Source organism: Muntiacus reevesi, chromosome X, assembly GCF_963930625.1.
Source record: "Muntiacus reevesi chromosome X, mMunRee1.1, whole genome shotgun sequence".
NCBI lineage: Eukaryota > Metazoa > Chordata > Mammalia > Artiodactyla > Cervidae > Muntiacus > Muntiacus reevesi.
The window spans coordinates 50,060,796-50,070,418 of NC_089271.1; the positions used below are offsets into that span (position 1 = coordinate 50,060,796).

General features: G+C 38.2%; 1 pseudogene; it reads right to left on the bottom strand.

Annotated features, from left to right (window-relative positions):
* Window positions 1-7,975: 7,975 nt before the first annotated feature.
* On the bottom strand, window positions 7,976-8,476 carry LOC136154058 (high mobility group protein B3 pseudogene; annotated as a pseudogene).
* Between the last annotated feature and the right edge of the window lie 1,147 nt (window positions 8,477-9,623).

Genomic DNA, 9,623 nt, shown 5'->3' on the forward strand with positions numbered 1-9,623 from the left:
GCTTATTTAATTATTTATTATATTTTTGTTTGTCTATATTGTCTAATTTTCTAAACTCCATCTGCACTTCATCTGTATTAATAGTTATTTAAAAGAAAAATTCTTAGCTACAAACAAAACTCAGTTCTTGAAGTAGCTATCCCAAGCAAAATTATGTGACTAGAACCTAGTACATAACAGTGTCCAGACCCACACTACTGTCAGAAAGCAAAGCATATATCCAAGACAGTAATATCTGGAGGAAAGAAGGGTAACCATAGAAAACGTGAGAGTAAGAGGTAATCATATTGCTTTCAGTCTCAACAGGAGGCAACTTAGAGTCTGTTAGTTGTCTAAGCTAGGGTCCAAAACCCCTCAATTTAAACATCCTGGGATTTATCAAGAGATTAACAATGCTGCTGTTTGCCATATAGGGGAGAGTGGAATTCCATGCATGGTTACTGTTTTCTCTCTTGGAGAGTGGCATTTGGCACAAACCTGTCATCTTGAAAAGTTAAGAGATTTTCTGGGGTGACACCCCTAGTTCTCAGGTCATCTTTATTTCTATTTGAAACCACTTATATCCATGTTTTGAAGACCATGCTTCTGGCATCCCAACATTGCCAGAGGATGAACTTGGTGTGATGACCCAGCCTTCACACTCTTGTGAGCAGCCACCTCCTCCTAAAATAAGCATGGCTCTGAGCTTGGTTCAAAATATTGCTGAAGGAGTTTCCTATTGCTGCCAAAACAAATTACCACAAACTTAGCAGATTAAAATACACTTGTGCTCTTTTACAGTTCTGGAGGTGAGATGTCCCACACAGGTCTCGCTGTTGTTTGGTTGCTCAGTCGTGTCTTTAATACTCCATGGACTGCAGCACACCAGGCTTACCTGTCCTTCACTATCTCTCAAAGTTTGCTCAATTCATGTCCATTGGGTCAGTGATACCATTCAACCATCTCATCCTCTGACACCTCCTTCTCCTTTTGCCTTCAGTCTTTACCAGCATGAGGGTCTTTTCCAATGAGTCGGCTCTTCGCACCAGGTAGCCAAAGTATTGGAGCTTCAGCACCAGCCCTTCCAATGAATATTCAGGGATGATTTGCTTTAGGGTTGACGGGTTTGATCTCCTTTCTGTCCAAGGGACTCTCTAGAGTCTTCTTTAGCACCACAGTTTGAAAACATCAATTCTTTGGCACTCAGCTTTCTTTATGGTCCAACTCTCACATCCATACATGACTACTGGAAAAACCATAGCTTTTACTATGAACCTTTGTTGGTAAAGTAATGTCTCTGCTTTTTAATATGCTGTCTAGGTTTGTCATAGCTTTCCTTCCAAAGAGCAACCGTCTCTGAATTTCATGGCTGGAGTTACCATCTGTAGTGATTTTGGAGACCAAGAAAATAAAATCTGTCACTGTTTCCAGTTTTTCCTCATCTATTTGCCATGAAGTGATGGGACCAGATGCCATGATCTTCGTTTTTTGAATGCTGAGTTTGTTTCAAGCCAGTTTTTTGATGCTCCTCTTTCACCCTCATCAAGAAGCTCTTTAGTTCATCTTTACTTTCTGCCATTAGGGTGGTATCATCTGCATATCTGAGGCTGTTGATATTTCTCCCAGAAATCTTGATTCCAGCTTGTGATTCATCCAGCCTGGCATTTCACATGATGTACTCTGCATATAAGTTAAATAAGCAGGGTGACAATATACAGCCTTGATGTATTCGTTCCCCAATTTTGAAGGAGTTTGTTGTTCCATGTCTGGTTCTTACTGTTGCTTCTTGACCAGCATACAGGTCTCTCAGGAGGTAGGTAAGGTGGTCTGGTATTCCTATCTCTTTAAGAATTTTCCACAGTTTGTTGTGACTTAGGACTTACTAGCAGATAAAAATCAAGCGTTACCAGGCTTGTTCCTGTCTATTAGCTCCAGGGCAGAATCTGTTTGGTACTCATATGAGCTGTTGGCAGAATTCAATTCCTTGTCATTTTTGCACTGACGTCCCCAGTTTCTTGCTGGCTATAAACTGAAGCTAACTACATTCCTTGGTTTATGGCCCCTCCTCTGCCTTCAAAGTCAGCAACATGGATCAGGTCCTTCTCACAACATACTTCTCTGACCTATTCTTATTCACTTTTAAAAAATTAATTTAATTAATTAATTAATTTTAATTGGAGGCTAATTGCTTTACAATATTATAGTGGTTTTTGCCATACATTGACATGAATCAGCCACGGGTGTACATGTGTCCCCCCATCCTGAACTCCCCTCCCACATCCCTCCCCATCCCATCCCTCTGGGTTGTCTCAGTGCACTGGCTTTGAGTGCCCTGTTTCATGCATCAAACTTGGGCTGGTCATCCATTTCATATATGGTGATATACATGTTTCACTGCTCTTCTCTCAAATCATCCTGCCCTCGCCTTCTCCCACAGAGTTCAAAAGTCTGTTCTTTATATCTGTGTCTCTTTTGCTGTTTGGCATATAGGGTCATCATTGCCATCTTTCTAATTCCATATATAGGCATTAAATACTTTATTGGTGTTTTTCTTTCTGACTTACTTCACTCTGTATAAAAGGCTCCAGTTTCATCCACCTCATTAGAACTGACTCAAATGTGTTCTTTTTAATAGCTGAGTAATATTCCATTGTGTATATGTACCACAGCTTTCTTATCCATTCATCCACTGATGGACATCTAGGTTGCTTCCATGTCACAGCTATTGTAAACAGTGCTGCAATGAACATTGGGGTACATGTGTCTCCTTCAATTATGGTTTCCTTGGTGTGTATGCCCAGAAGTGGGATTGCTAGGTCATATGGCAGTTCTATTTCCACTTTTTTAAGGAATCTCCACACTGTTCTCCATAGAGTCTGTACTAGTTTGCATTCTCCACACCCTCTCCAGCATTTATTGTTTGTGGACTTTTTGATAGCAGCTATTCTGACCAGCATGACATGGTACCTCATTGTGTTTTTGATTTGCATTTCTCTGATAATCAGTGATGTTGAGAATCTTTCCATGTGTTTGTCAGCCAACCGTATGTCTTCTTTGGAGAAATATCTGCTCAGTTCTTTGGCCCAACTTTTGATTGGGTATTTTATTTTTGTGGTATGGAGCTGCACGAGCTGCTTGTATATTTTTGAGATTAATTCTTTGTCAGTTGCTTCGTTTGCTATTATTTTATCCCATTCTGAAGGTTGTCTTTTCACCTTGCTTATAGTTTCCTTCGTTGTGCAAAAGCTTTTAAGTTTAATTAAGTAGGTCCCATTTGTTTATTTTTGCTTCTATTTCCACTACTCTGGGAGGTAGGTCATAGAGGATCCTGCTGTGATTTATGTCAGAGAGTGTTTTGCCTATGTTTTCCTCTAGGAGTTTTATAGTTTCTGGTCTTACATTTAGATCTTTAATCCATTTTGAGTTTACTTTTGTGTATGGTGTTAAAAAGTGTTTTAGTTTCATTCTTTTACAGGTGGTTGACCATTTTCCCAACATCACTTGTTAAAGAAATTGTCTTTTCTCCATTGTATAGTTTTGCCTCCTTTGTCAAAGATAAGGTGTCCATAGGTGTGTGGGTTCATCTCTGGGCTTTCTATTTTGTTCCATTGATCTATATTTCTGTCTTTGTGCCAGTGCCATACTGTCTTGATGACTGTGGCTTTGTAGTAGAGCCTGAAGTCAGGCAGATTGATTCTTCCAGTTCCATTCTTCTTTCTCAAGTTTGCTTTGGCTATTCTAGGTTTTTTGTGTTTCCATACAAATTGTGAAATTATTTGTTCTAGTTCTGTGAAAAATACCATTGGAAGCTTGATACGAATCACATTGAATCTATAGATTGCTTTGGGTTGTACACTCATTTTCACTATATTATTTCTTCCAATCCATGAACATGATATATTTATTTCTCCATCTATTTGTGTCTTCTTTGATTTCTTTCATCAGTGTTTTATAGTTTCCTATATATAGGTCTTTTGTTTCTTTAGGTAAATTTATTCCTAAGTATTTTATTCTTTTCGTTGCAATGGTGAATGGGATTGTTTCCTTAATTTCTCTTTCTGTTTTCTCATTGTTAGTGTATAGGAATGCAAGGGATTTCTATGTGTTGATTTTATATCCTGCAACTTTACCATATTCATTGATTAGTTCTAGTAACTTTCTGGTGGTATCTTTAGGGTTTTCTATGTAGAGGATCATGTCACCTGCAAACAGTGAGAGTTTTGCTTCTTCTTTTCCAATCTGAATTCCTTTTATTTCTTTTTCTTCTCTGATTGCTGTGGCTAAAACTTCCAAAACTATGTTGAATAGTGTGGTAAGAGTAGGCACCTTTGTCTTGTTCCTGACTTTAGAGGAAATGGTTTCAATTTTTTGCCATTGAAAGTAATGTTTGCTGTGGGTTTATCATATATGGCTTTTATTATGTTGAGGTATGTTCCTTCTATGCCTGCTTTCTGGAGAGTTTTTATCATAAATGGGTGTTGAATTTTGTCAAAGGCTCTCTCTGAATCTATTGAGATAATCATATGGTTTTTATCTTTAAATTTGTTATTGTGATATATCACATTGATTGATTTACAAATACTGAAGAATCCTTGTGTCCCTGGGATAAAGCCCACTTGGTCATGTTGTATGATCTTTTAAATATGTTGTTGGACTCTGTTTGCTAGAATTTTATTGAGTATTTTTGCATCTATGTTCTTCAGTGATATTAGTCTGTAGTTTTCTTTTTTGTGGCATCTTTATCTGGTTTTGGTATTAGGGTGATGATGGCCTCATAAAATGAGTTTGGCAGTTTACCTTCCTCTGCAATTTTCTGGAAGAGTTTGAGTAGGATAGGTGTTAGCTCTTCTCTAAATTTTTGGTAGAATCACCTGTGAAACCATCTGGTCCTGGGCTTTTGTTTGTTGGAAGATTTTTTATTATAGTTTCGATGTCTGTGCTTGTGATGGGTCTGTTCATATTTTCTATTTCTTCCTGGTTCAGTTTTGGAAGGTTATACTTTTCTAAGAATTTGTCCATTTCTTCCAAGTTGTCCATTTTATTGGCATACAGTTACTCATAGTAGTCTCTTATGATCCTTTCTTTGTATTTCTGTGCTGTTTGTTGTGATTTCTCCATTTTCACTTCTAATTTCTCTCTTTTTTTCTTGATGAGTCTGGCTAATGGTTTGTCTATTTTATTTATCTTCTCAAAAAACCAGCTCTTACTTTTGTTGATTTTTGCTATAGTCTTTTTTTTTCTTTTTCAGTTTTTCTCCTCTGATTTTTATGTTTGCTTTCTTTCTCCTAACTTTGGGATTCTTCATTTCTTCTTTTTCAAGTTGCTTTAGCTATTAAGTTAGGTTATTTATTTGATGTTTCTCTTGTTTCTTGAGGTAAGCTTGTATTACTATGAACCTTCCTCTTAGCACTGCTTTTCCTGAATCCTATAGTTTTTGGGTTGCTGTGTTTTCATTTTCATTTGCTTAAAGACTCATGCGATTGTGATTAGACTGGGCTCCCTCTGTTGCTGATCCCTGGGGAGCTCCTTGTTTTGTTGTCAGTTTTCAAGCTTGCTGTCCATTTTCTTTAACTTCAAAACTATTTTTAAAAATGTGGAACAAATGTTTCAAATTCAAACAAACTAAAGAGACCACAAAATACATTACAGGAAATTGACTGGCTCCTGGTTTTAAAAATGAAAAAAAGACATTTGGGGGACAACTAGGGAAATCTTAATATGGCTTGGATGATATTATTAGAAGATATCAGAATTTTATTGTAAGAATATTATTGTTCATTTCCTAAGGTGTGATAAAAGTGTTATGTCAATTATGCCTCAGTAAAACTAGGCAGGGGGAAAAAAGAAATTCTGGATCTGAAAAAGCAGATCAATAATCCACAGTTCAATGATTCTTATCTACTTTCACTTCCCAGAATTGCATAATTCCACCACTAAAATCAATGTCTACGCTAGGCTTAACTCAATCTATTACTGTCTGGCCCCATTCTCTTGTTATGTGTCTCATCTTCCCTGCTTCTTTCTCTTGGTGTCCTAAGTCCATGCATGTTCTAAACTTCTGCCCAGGAGAACATGTTCACACATAACTTCGTTGCCTTGAAACTCATCTAAAATGCTTGAAGTAAAGATCTCTATAAATGTATAAAATTTGAATAAATATTTTATATTGCTTCCAAAAAATAAATAAAATGCTTGAAGTACTTTATGATATTCTTGTCTCCCTTTCATAAATCTGTTTAACTGTTTTATATCCACTTAATATTATGGCATATAATATTTTTCTATTGCTGTTGTAACAAATTATCACAGATTTCAAGATTTAGTGATACAAATTTGTTATCTCACTGTTCTGTAGGTCAGCAGTCTGGATTGGCTCAACTGGTTTCTCTGCTCTGAGTTTCACAAGGGTGTAATCAAGGTATTGGCCAGCTGGGCTCTTATCAGAGGCTCTGGAATCTGTTTCCAAGCTCATTCAGGTTGTTTTAAAAATCTAGTTCTGTACTCTGGTAGACTTGAGGACTGTGATTCCTTGTCAGCTCTCATCTGACAGGCTAAGGTAGCCCTTAGCTCCTAAAGGGCTCTTTCCAGTTCTTGCACATGGACCCCTACATCTTACCCTTGGAATCCCTCTGACTTCTGCTGTATCTCTCTTGCTGACAGCCAGGATAGGTTTGCTGCTTTTAAAGGGCTCCTGTTATTAAATTGGACCACCCAGAAAAACCTGAATAATCTTCCCATCTTAAAATCTGTACCCTTATTTACATCTGCAAAGTCCCTTTTGCCGTGTAATATATTCACAGGTTCTAGGAATTAGAGTGTGAACATCTTTGGGGAGGGCACATTTTGCCTATATTATGTGGGTTTTCCCCCAGTTGCTCTAAATATAGACTGTCTAGGGTCAGCTTTTGGAGAACAGTTTTCTATGGGAATAACTGCTCATAGCATTCTAGATATGGACTCTTGTGGTTAGAGTAATTCCAAAGCATTTTTTTTCTTCTCTCCCTATCTCTTCTTGGTTTCTTTGGGACCCAAACAACCTCTGTGACTTAGTAACAATTAAAATATCCTTGTTTTTCTAGTTACATCTTTAAGAAGTTTTAGATTCTTAAGTGTATCTTCTACTTCCCTTAGAAGTAGTTTGTTCTCTGTGTAGTTTGTTCTCAAGATCACATTTTCCTAAGAAAATCCTTCTTTTTCCACCTTAAATAGTATATCTTCTTAGAGGCCCACTCCAGTGTTCACAGGTCCAGCCTCACAATGCATGCCCTGAGCTATGGCCCCTCCAGAAGGCATCACCCCCACAGCCTCCACACCAAGCAAGGAGCATCAAGAGTGTATCTCAGTTGCTTTGTCTTTTTTTTTTTTTTTTTTTTTTACAAACTATAGATATGTAATCACTTGAGAACCCAGGAATTCTAGCCAATGACCATAGAGTTAACACACCACCTTACAAATTTTAAAAAAAAGCCATAAATACTTTTATTAGTTGTAGGCTAGTTACTTTTCAGTATTGGAGTGGGTTTTGCCATACATTGACATGAATCAGCCATGGATTTACATGTGTTCCCCATCCTGAACCCCCTTCCCATCTCCCTCCCCATCCCATCCCTCTGGATCTTCCCAGTGCACCAGCCCCGAGCACTTGTCTCATGCATCCTAAATGCCTTGTCACACCAACAGCAAAGTGCACAGAGTGAGGAGAAAATGAGAGCCTTTTCATTTTAGAAATGTTAGGAAATATGTATAACTTTGATACAGTTTTCAGGTGCTCCAGACACCCATGGCCACTTCATGTAAACCACTGCTAATTGCTAGAGCACTTTGAGAGACTACGATATGATCATGATCCAGTTGGGTAATTAAACCTAATGAGGGCAACAGACATGTCTTGGGTGAGAGGTGTGTCAATCATGGTGCTTGCTACTCTAAGGTTTTCACAAGGAGACAGATCAACAGTTTTTTTTTTTTTAATTCATCCTCCTCCTCCTCTTCCTCCTCATCCTCTTCCTTTAGCAGGACCCTTATAGTCTGCAACATCCTTCTCATACTTCTCTTTTAGCTTTGCGGCCTTGTTGATGTATAGCTGCTTCTCACTGTCACTTAAGTTATTCCACATCTCACCCAGCTTCTTTGCCACATCTCCAGTAGAGATGCCAGGGTTTGTAGACTTGATCTTGGGGCAGAATTCAGAGCAGAATAGGAAAAATCCAGACAGTGTTCTCTTGGGGGCATTAGGGTCCTTCTTCTTGCCTCCCTTAGCTGATCCATAATCCTTCATTTCCTGATTATAGTGCACTTTATCCGCCTTTGCCATTTCATCAAATGTAGACTTCTCTTTCCCAGACATGGTCTTCCAACTCTCAGAGCATTTCTTGGAAAATTCAGCAAAATTGACAGGGACCTCGGGGTTTTTCTTATGTTCCTCTCTGCATGTCGGCACAAAGAAGGCAAAAGCAGACATCTTGCCCTTTGGTTTCTCGGGATCACCTTCAGCCATCTTGACTGTATTATTCACTAGTCTGGGCAGCCCAGGGCATGACACTTGGCTCAGCACTCCACAGCCTCGTGCTAGCTGCATCCACAAGAGTTGCCTCCAAGGAGCAAGCATCTTTTAATTTCATGGCTGCAGTCACTGTCTGCATTGATTTTGGAGCCCAGGAAAATCAAATCTGTCACTACATCCACTTTTTCCCCTTCTATTTTCCATGAAGTGATGGGACCTGATGCTGTGATTTTAGTTTTTTTAAATATTGAGTTTCAAGTCAGCTTTTTCACACTCCTCTTTCACCCTCATCAAGAGGTTCTTTAGTTCCTCTTCACTTTCTGCCATTAGGGTGGTATCATCTGCATATGTGAGGTTGTTGATATTTCTTCCAGCAATTTTGATTCCAGTTTGTGATACATCCAACCTGGCATTTCACACGATGTACACTGCATATAAATTAAATAAGTAAGGTGACAGTATATAGCCTTGTTGTAGTTCTTTCCCAATTTTGAACCAGTCTGTTGTTCCATGTCTGGTTCTTACTGTTGCTTCTTGACCTGCATACAGGTTTCTCCGGAAACAGGTAAGATGGTCTGGTATTCCCATCTCTTTATTTAAAAAATTTCCACAATTTGTTGTGATCCACATAGTCAGAGGTTTAGCACAGTCAATGAAGCAGATGCTTTTCTGGTATTCCCTTGCTTTCTCTATGATCCAACAAATGACATATCCTTGCCTCCTTCAGTCTGTGTCTAATAGCCCTGAAGTGAATCTCTTGTGGGCAGGATATTGAAGGGTGTTGTTTTTGTCCAATCAACCACCCTAAGTTTTTTGATCAGAGCATTTATTCTGTTGACATTTAAAGTAATTATTGATAATTATGTACTTATTTTCATTTTTGTTCTGTTTCACAGTGGTTCTGGTCATTATTCTCTGTTCATTTCTTCTTCATTTTGTTTCTACATATGGTTTGATGACTTTATTTAGTAGTATGTTTTTGCTTCTTTCTTTTTGGTTTTTGTGTATCAATTGTATTAATAGGTCTTTGATTTTGGTTACAATGGGGTTCATACATGTGTAAAACGTGTGAAAATGTTAGTTGTTCAGTCATGTCTGATTCTTTGTGACCCCATGGACTTTAGCCTGCCAGGCTCCTCTG